The 9,003-nt window shown below is 29.7% G+C and overlaps 1 long non-coding RNA gene across 1 annotated transcript; it reads right to left on the bottom strand.

The window, feature by feature from the left end:
• Positions 1-331: 331 nt before the first annotated feature.
• LOC135924817 (uncharacterized) lies at positions 332-9,003 on the bottom strand. The gene is made up of 3 exons (XR_010571418.1): positions 8,954-9,003; positions 8,855-8,908; positions 332-972 (listed from the first exon to the last, which is right to left on the bottom strand). It is a non-coding gene; the product is annotated as an uncharacterized LOC135924817 (long non-coding RNA).

Here is a 9,003-nt window from a genome sequence, read left to right as displayed (position 1 = left end):
ATTTAATCTTTGGGTGTCTCAGACTTTCTAAGAGATTTTTAAGCATGCTTTTTTTTACCCTGTATATTATATTTGAAAAATAAAACAGTATTATTTGTTTTCCTTTTAGTAAAAATAACTATCTTATTCTCTATAATAGGAGCAGGAGGGTAAGGGGGTCAAGATTTTAGTAAATTAGGGGACTCACAAATTTTTTTAAATAAAATTAAAAATTCCCCTTTTCAAGTTTTTGATAATACCATTTTATATACAATATCGAAAAGTTGATAAATCGAATGAATCATGTATTTTAAAAAAAATTTATATTATTTATTATATAAAATAGTCACTGTCATTATTTACAAAATTAAAATATATTGATATTTATAGGAAAAAATTTCTATTTATAATTATCATCATATATAACATGTCCTCTTTTTGTACTTAGGCTAATATGAATCAAGGGAGATAATATAATTAACATAAATCAGAGAATTTCAAAATACTTTAAAGCATTTACAAAAAATAATTGAGGCATAATTATGATAAGTTGTAATTTGTTGGAAGATTATAAGGCAAAATTGAAATATATTTGAATATTTGTCAAAACTTTGCTAATTGTCAGTTCTATTATTGTTCTTTTGTATATGTTCTTTGATAAGAGTTTCCCATTTTTTTGTTTTAATATTTTTATCACTTGTACTAATAAATTTCTTTAATTGTTTGGCACTATCGGTATCTTTGTATCTTTCAACTTCACCTCTAAATGTGTTTTGCCAAATGTCAACTACCCATGGCAAATTGGAAAAATAAAACACACTTATTGGAAAAAATATATACAAGGCAGCTCTATAAGCTTCCATTTTCCAACCAGCCATTTTAAATAATTTTGTGCAAAATTTATAGCTATGTTATTTATCTATCTTTTTTGTATTTTGATATATAGCCAATAAATTTGTTATATAATTCTTTAGGGTCATCAAACCTTGGTAACTATAATTTGTTTTTAAATAAAAAAATATGTATAATAAATTTATAGATATGCTGGAACCAATTCTATTGTTGGTACCTTTAATGTTAAAATTACCTTTATTTTATTTATTAGTAGAATCATAACTGCTTAAATTATGCCCTTTATTATAATTGTAACCAGAATATTGTTTTGATACTTTAGCGACATTTGTGTCTAACTTCATTATCATTTTACAAATCTGCTTGATCTGACACAATTTGAAAGAAATAAGTTTCCCTTCTTTACCTATACCCTCCAGATATTGTGTTCAAATATCTCTTTCAGGATTAGGGAAATCCATGCAAGATATAAATTGATACCTCAATCTCCTGTCAATGGCATCAACATTTAACTACATTTGGCCCCCAATGAAGTCAGTTTATTAGCAAACAGGTTCTGATCGTCAAGTTTCCATAGAAGATTTCGTTTTTTGATATTTATATTATGATTACCAAAATAAGATAAAAACAAATCATTTAATTTTGGTCTGTCGGAATAAATTTTTTTAACCAAAATAAACTTTCCCAACATTTAAAATAGCAAATATCAGAATTTATTTTTCTAATCTGATATGACTAAAATTATTCTCAATTCTATGATCTCCGATTTGGTTATAATAAAGGGTATAATAAAAACAGTAATAATGATTCTAATAATTAAGATAATTTTACATCAAGATATTACAATAATAATGCTCCAGGTCCAAATTTTCATTTAAATACCCAGTCAAGTTAGTATTATATCTTATATAAAAAAAAATATTGAATCAATTTTTTCTATATAAAATGTAAATTTAGTTAGAAATTTATACATCATAATAAGAAAAAAAATATATTCTTAAAAAAATAAGAAGATAAAGTTATAAAATACAAATAAATATACGTACGCGATACGTGATATATAGCGCTTTTGCCCTCTAGCGTTGAAGGTTAAACAGAACTACACTAGGTTTTCCTCATTTCCATCTAATGGAATAATTTAATTTGGGTGTAAAAGTAAAAATATGAGGAGCCCTCTACACGTTTGTGGGCAAGCCGCACGTACTTGTACGCACACCATTTCGAAAAAATCAACCCTGTCCCAACCCCATCTGGCTTCTCCATAAACGAAATTACGCAAAAACAAAGCGCCAGGGTTTGATAACATTTCTGCAGAATACATGAAAATTGCACCCGTGACAATATCGTCCTTCTTATTTACCCTCTTCAACAAAATGGGTAAGCAGTAATACTCCAGAGGAATGTAACAAATCCTTCCTATGTAATTCCCCAAAAATCAAAAACCCACTAAAATTCACAGATTACCGAACTATTGCCCTAACTTCCTGTGTCTCAAAAATCTTTATGATCCTCATAAAAAACAGAATCTTGTCTTCTACACCACATCTTTTCCTTAAATATATTTGCGCATACAGGCCAAATAAAAATATACTAGAGCCAATAGCCTTAAAAATAACGATTCAGAAATGCTGTAAATATAAAATACTGGCCTACTTCACTTTTATAGATTTCAGCAGAGCCTTTGACAATGTAAACCACGAGGCACTATGGGAATCACTGTCAGAATGTGGGATTGATTATGGTCAGAGTTTCTTATTATGTGAGCTATGAACTGTATTAGGCGTTTTTTTAAAGTTATATGTATTGGATAATGATTTGACTTTATCCAGAGATTTGAGTTCGAGATTCGTGGGTAGAAGATACCATTTATTGTGCGAAGGCAATTGTTAATGAATGATTGAAGATGTCTGTTTTCTGTTTTGGTAATTTCCCATATGTCCCCTCCATATATGAGAACTATTGTCGAGTTAAAAATCCGCAGTCTGGTGAAAACCGAGATCCCTTTGGTTTTCCAAACTTTCATGTACTTATAGAAGACACCCCTCGCCTTTTGTATTCTGATCATCATTTCCTCTTTTCCACTGCCTTTGTTATCTAGTGTTATACCTAAGTATTTAAATTTGTTCACAAACTTAATTGCATTTCCTCCAAATGTAAGATTATCTGGCGATGGAACATTTGGGGAGGGGAGAATAAAAGTTTTGTTGAAATTTATTTCAAGTCCAACTCTTTGACTTAAAATCTCTAGTAGGTATAACAAGTTTTTGGTTTCATCTATACTCCTGGAGATTACAACTTTGTCATCAGCATATGATACTATTCTGTTGACAAAAGATATGGAATTATTAAATCCTAAATCCACTAGATCGTACCCAGTGCTTCGTTTATGACTTTATTTATTATAATGTTGAATAAGAGTGGCGATAGAGTGAAGCCTTGTTTTACTCCTTTTATAATTCTAAAGCAAGGGGATATTTTATCATTTATTTTAAAACACGCAACTAGTTTTGAGTAGTGGTTTTTTAGTATGAGGATGATGTTAGGTTCAATCCCACATTCTGACAGTGATTCCCATAGTGCCTCGTGGTTAATATTGTCAAAGGCTCTGCTGAAATCTATAAAAGTAAATTAGGCTGGTATATTATATTTACAGCATTTCTGAATCGTTATTTTTAAGGCTAATATTGGCTCGAGTATATTTTTATTTGGCCTGTATTAGAGGAATGCAAAGTAATTTTTTCGCAAACCAAGCACGACCCGAGCCCGATTTAAAAAAATTTCCGAATAAAATTTTGCAATTTTAGTTTGAATATTATAATAGCCAAAAAAATTTTATGTGTATTTATTCATCGCCACCTTAAATAAAAGTTTATTTGACGGCCATAATCTATTCAAGATATATATTAAGTTGCATTTTATTTAATTTGTAAAAAATATTATAAAAAGATTAATATGCAAGCGAATTTAAAAATTATATCGATTATATAAAAAAAACAATAAAAGCATCATTTATGTCGAATATAGATGATAATGATATAAAAGTTAATAAATATATAAAAAATATAATGAACATATTATATTATATTAACATATCAATATCATTATCAAAAGTATCACAAAGTGAATAATTATGATATATAAATAAAAAGGCGTCCAGTTTATCTGGCTTTAACAAGTCCCTTTCTCTTCAAAGGCCCTATTAACAGCTGAAAACGCTCTTTCTCTGCTAACCGACGAAGCAGGGATAGCTAGGAATTTAAGAGGTAAAATACTTAAATTTGGAAACTCAATATGGTTTGTTTTCCACCAATTTAAAATATTATCATCTTCTATACATAATTTAGGATCTAGGTATTTTTTAAGCTCTTCAACTTCGGCGCTAGCATCAGAAAACGCATTGTCAGCCTCCCATAGAGAGAAATCCAAAAACGTATCTACCTCAGTATTTTATTAAGAAAATAAATATTCATAATATAATAATAATATTTACTTTATTTTTTAATAAATAATTTTATTATTAATTTAATGAGCCTTTATTTACTACTCTATCAGTTGAGCAGGAGCTAGATGGTGAGTTGATATTTATACTTTTTCTCAATAATATCTCTGTTGATTTTCTCTGCATTCATCAACGTGTTAATATGCTGACACAAATCTTTATAATGTTCTCGGGATAACATTTTCATATCCCGAAATTTTGGGCACAAAAACGTCGAAATTTGGTGGAATATATCTATTTGAAATTTATCCACAAATATTTCCTGGCATCTTTGCGATAGCTGGTTTAGCTGAGAGTTTAAATTAGGATGCGCTAAAAAACTCAATAGTTTATGATAACACAATATAACTTTGTGAATAGTGGGTTTTAAATCACTCTGAAGTTCATCACTCGCAATTTTAAAAGGCGTCAGAAACTTGATAAGATCTCTCATCATTTTAAAATCAATATTTTCTAGTCTAATCGACTCTCCTTTGGATTTGAGGATCTCCAATATTTCATTAAATTGATTAAAAATCGATTCAATTATATTTAGCCTGTTATTCCATCTAGTCTCAACACACATATACAGTTTTATCGAGCTGATTAACTAATCTAAAATTTAATGATATATTTTAATAAAAAGCTAATTTAATATACCCACTCTGTTTCATATAAGTTACTAAACTTTTACAATCAACAAAACATTGATATATCTCCGAACCTTGAGATTCAATATTTTTGTTATCAAAAGTACTCCTTAATACTGTATTTAAGAAGAACAATTTAATCTTTTATGATTTTCAAAAGCTTTAATCATATTTGCTCTTTGGTCAGTAATGATTGATTCCGATAAGTATGCCCTGCTGTATCCTGAAAGAATACATGGATTTTTATGTTATCCCGAGAACATTATAAAGATTTGTGTCAACATATTAACATGTTGATAAATGCAGAGAAAATCAACAGAGATATTATTGAGCAAAAGTCTATAAATATCAACTCACCATCTAGCTCCTGCTCAACTGATAGAGTAGTAAATAAAGGTTCATTAAATTAATAATAAAATTATTTATTAAAAAATAAAGTAAATATTATTATTATATTATGAATATTTTTTTTCTTAATAAAATACTGAGGTAGATACGTTTTTGGATTTCTTTCTATGGGAGGCTGACAATGCGTTTTCTGATGCTAGCGCCGAAGTTGACAAGCTTAAAAAATACCTAGATCCTAAATTATGTATAGATGATAATATTTTAAATTGGTGGAAAGCAAACCATAATGAGTTTCCAAATTTAAGTATTTTAGCTCTTAAATTCCTAGCTATCCCTGCTTCGTCGGCTAGCAGTGAAAGAGCAATTCAGCTGCTGATAGGGCCTTTGAAGAGAAAAGGACTTGTTTAAAGCCAGATAAACTGGACGCCTCTTTAGTTATATATAATAATTATTCACTTTGTGATACTTTTAATAATGATATTGATATGTTAATATAATATATGTTCATTATATTTTTTATATATTTATTAACTTTTATATCATTATCATCTATATTCGACATAAATGATGCTTTTATTGTATTCTTAAAAAATCGCTATAATTTTTAAATTCGCTTGTATATAAATCTTTTTATAATATTTTTTACAAATTAAATAAAATGCAACTTAATATATATCTTGAATAGATTATGGCCGTCAAATAAACTTTTATTTAAGGTGGCGATGAATAAATATACATAAATTTTTTTGAGCTATTATAAGATTCAAACTAAAATTGAAAAATTTTATTCGGGCTCGGGTCGGACTAAAAAATGTGTGCTCAGGCGCCTCGGGCTCGGAAAAAATTTTTTTACATCGGGCTCGGGTCGTGCTTGGTTTGCGAAAAAATTACTTTGCAGTCCTCTAATACAGGCAAAAATATACTCGAGCCAATATTAGCCTTAAATATAACGATTCAGAAATGCTGTAAATATAATATACCAGCCTAATTCACTTTTATAGATTTCAGCAGAGCTTTGATAATATTAACCACAAGGCACTATGGGAATCACTGTCAGAATTTGGGATTGAACCTAACATCATCCTCATTCTAAAAAAACCACTACTCAAAACTAGTTGCGTGTTTTAAAATAAATGATAAAATATTTCCTTGTTTTAGAATTAAAAAAGGAGTAAAACAAGGCTTCACTCTATCGCCACTCCTATTCAACATTATAATAAATAAAGTCATAAGCACTGGGTGCAGCTGATCTAGTGGATTTAGGATCTAATAATTCCATATCTTTTGTCAACAGAATAGTATCATATGCTGATGACATAGTTGTAATCTCCAGGAGTATAGATGAAACCAAAAACTTGTTATACTACTAGAGATTCTAAGTCAAAGAGTTGGACTTGAAATAAATTTCAACAAAACTTTTATTCTCCCCTCCCCAAATGTTCCATCACTAGATAATCTTACATTTGGAGGAAATGCAATTAAGTTTGTGAACAAAATTAAATACTTAGGTATAACACTAGATAACAAAGGCAGTGGAAAAGAGGAAATGATGATCTGAATACAAAAGGAGGGGTGCCTTCTATAAGTACACGAAAGTTTGGAAAACCAAAGAGATCTCGGCTTTCACCAGACTGCGAATTTTTAACTTGACAATAATTCCCATATTACTCTATGGAACATATGGGAAATTACCAAAACAGAAAACAGACATATTTAATCATTCATTAACAATTGCCTTCGCACAATAAATGGTATCTTCTACCCACGAATCTCGAACTCAAATCTCTGGATAAAGTCAAATCATAATCCAATACATATAACTTTAAAAAACACCTAATACAGTTCATAGCTCACATAATAAGAAACTCTGACCACAATCAATCCCACATTCTAACAGTGATTCCCATAGTGCCTCGTGGTTTACATTGTCAAAGGCTCTGCTGAAATCTATAAAAGTGAAGTAGGCCAGTATTTTATATTTACAGCATTTCTGAATCATTATTTTTAAGGCTATTGGCTCGAGTATATTTTTATTTGGCCTGTATGCGCAAATATATTTGGGGAAAAGATGTGGTGTAGAAGACAAGATTCTGTTTTTTATGAGAACCATAAAGATTTTTAAGACACAGGAAGTTAAGGCAATAGCTCAGTAATCTGTGAATTTTAATGGGTTTTTGATTTTTGGGAAATTACATAGGAAGGATTTGTTCCATTCCTCTGGAGTATTACTGCTTACCCAAATTTTGTTGAAGAGGGTAAATAAGGTCGATATTGTCACGGGTGCAATTTTCATGTATTCTGCAGAAATGTTATCAAACCCTGGCGCTTTGTTTTTGCATAATTTTTTGATTACATTAGCAATTTTGTTTATGGAGAAGCTAGATGGGGATGTGACAGGGTTTGTATTCAAACTAGCTGGTGGAGTTGCTCTCCTTGAATCAAAGACCATCGTAATAGTCAAGCCATAAAGCTATTTGTTTATCTTGATATATAATTACTTTCCTATTTCTTAAAACAATGGAGGGAAGTTTCTTAAAACTATTTAGTTTAAAGAAATATTGTAATTTTTTGTAGGCATCGTAGATCCTATTCTCTTTCATATCTTTATCAATATCAAAGGCTTATTTGCAATGTAGATCTGTCTATCCCTCCAGAGTAGTCTTTGTATGTATTTCCTTGGTAAAGATGCAGTTTATATCTGCAGCAATGTCATTGGGAATGCCACTATACAATAACCAAATTGTGAAGATAGAAATTCCTTGATTTCTGCAAAAACTTCAAAATAGAAAACACCTTCTTTTGTCACAGTGAACTACACTTTTGTAACAGCTCAACAGAAATCTCAAATTGATTTCTTCATATCTAATATTCACCAATGGTTTGATGATGTCAAGGCCACAACCAATATAAATCTGTCAGATCACCAAATGCTCATAGCAAATATCACCATAAAAAATATATGGGGTTATCTCAATGGAAGTAGACAAGCTTCAACTTGTTCTAGTGCTTATCCTTTGCGAACAAATATAACATGCAAACCCAATAAAATACAATCACAGGAAGATGCAAGACTTTTTGATCAAGCATTAAGAGGGAAAGAAGCTAACTTTTTAAATGTAATCAGGCACGAAATGTAGAAGCATGCTGGAAACTTTTCAAAGGAGATCTTGCAGAATCATATAATGTTTTGCCAAATGTGAGTTTTTTCTCAAGGAATGAATGGATGTCTAGTGATACCCTATAAAAAATAAATCAGCTAAGAATAGAGAACGGCTCAAACAGTGGCCTATGGAAGTACATACAAAGACTACTAAGAAGGGATAGATAGATCTACATTGTGAAAAAAGCCTTTGATAAAAAAAAAATATTTATAAGTGTAGTAATTTTTTTTTTTAATATTTTGATATAGGGCTAGATCCGATTTCTAAAATCTATAAACCTGATTAATGCAGATTATTAAATATTATTTTAAAAAAGTGAAGTAACTTAAGATCAAGGTGAAAATAAGTCATATAAATGAATAAAAGATATTTTAAAATGAACTCACGTCGTAATTTTGAGCGATGAAAACTCCTGTATAAAAGCCAACGCCAAATGTTACCTATTAATCAATAACAAAATTACTTGTAAAAAATTATAAATGTACCAAAAATTTGAGCATTTGATCGAATGCATGAATATTATTATTTTCATTGC

This window comes from Gordionus sp. m RMFG-2023, chromosome 2, assembly GCF_954871325.1.
Source record: "Gordionus sp. m RMFG-2023 chromosome 2, tfGorSpeb1-WG-v2, whole genome shotgun sequence".
NCBI classification, from domain to species: domain Eukaryota; kingdom Metazoa; phylum Nematomorpha; class Gordioida; order Chordodea; family Parachordodidae; genus Gordionus; species Gordionus sp. m RMFG-2023.
This window is presented reverse-complemented; position numbering and strand designations above follow the sequence as displayed.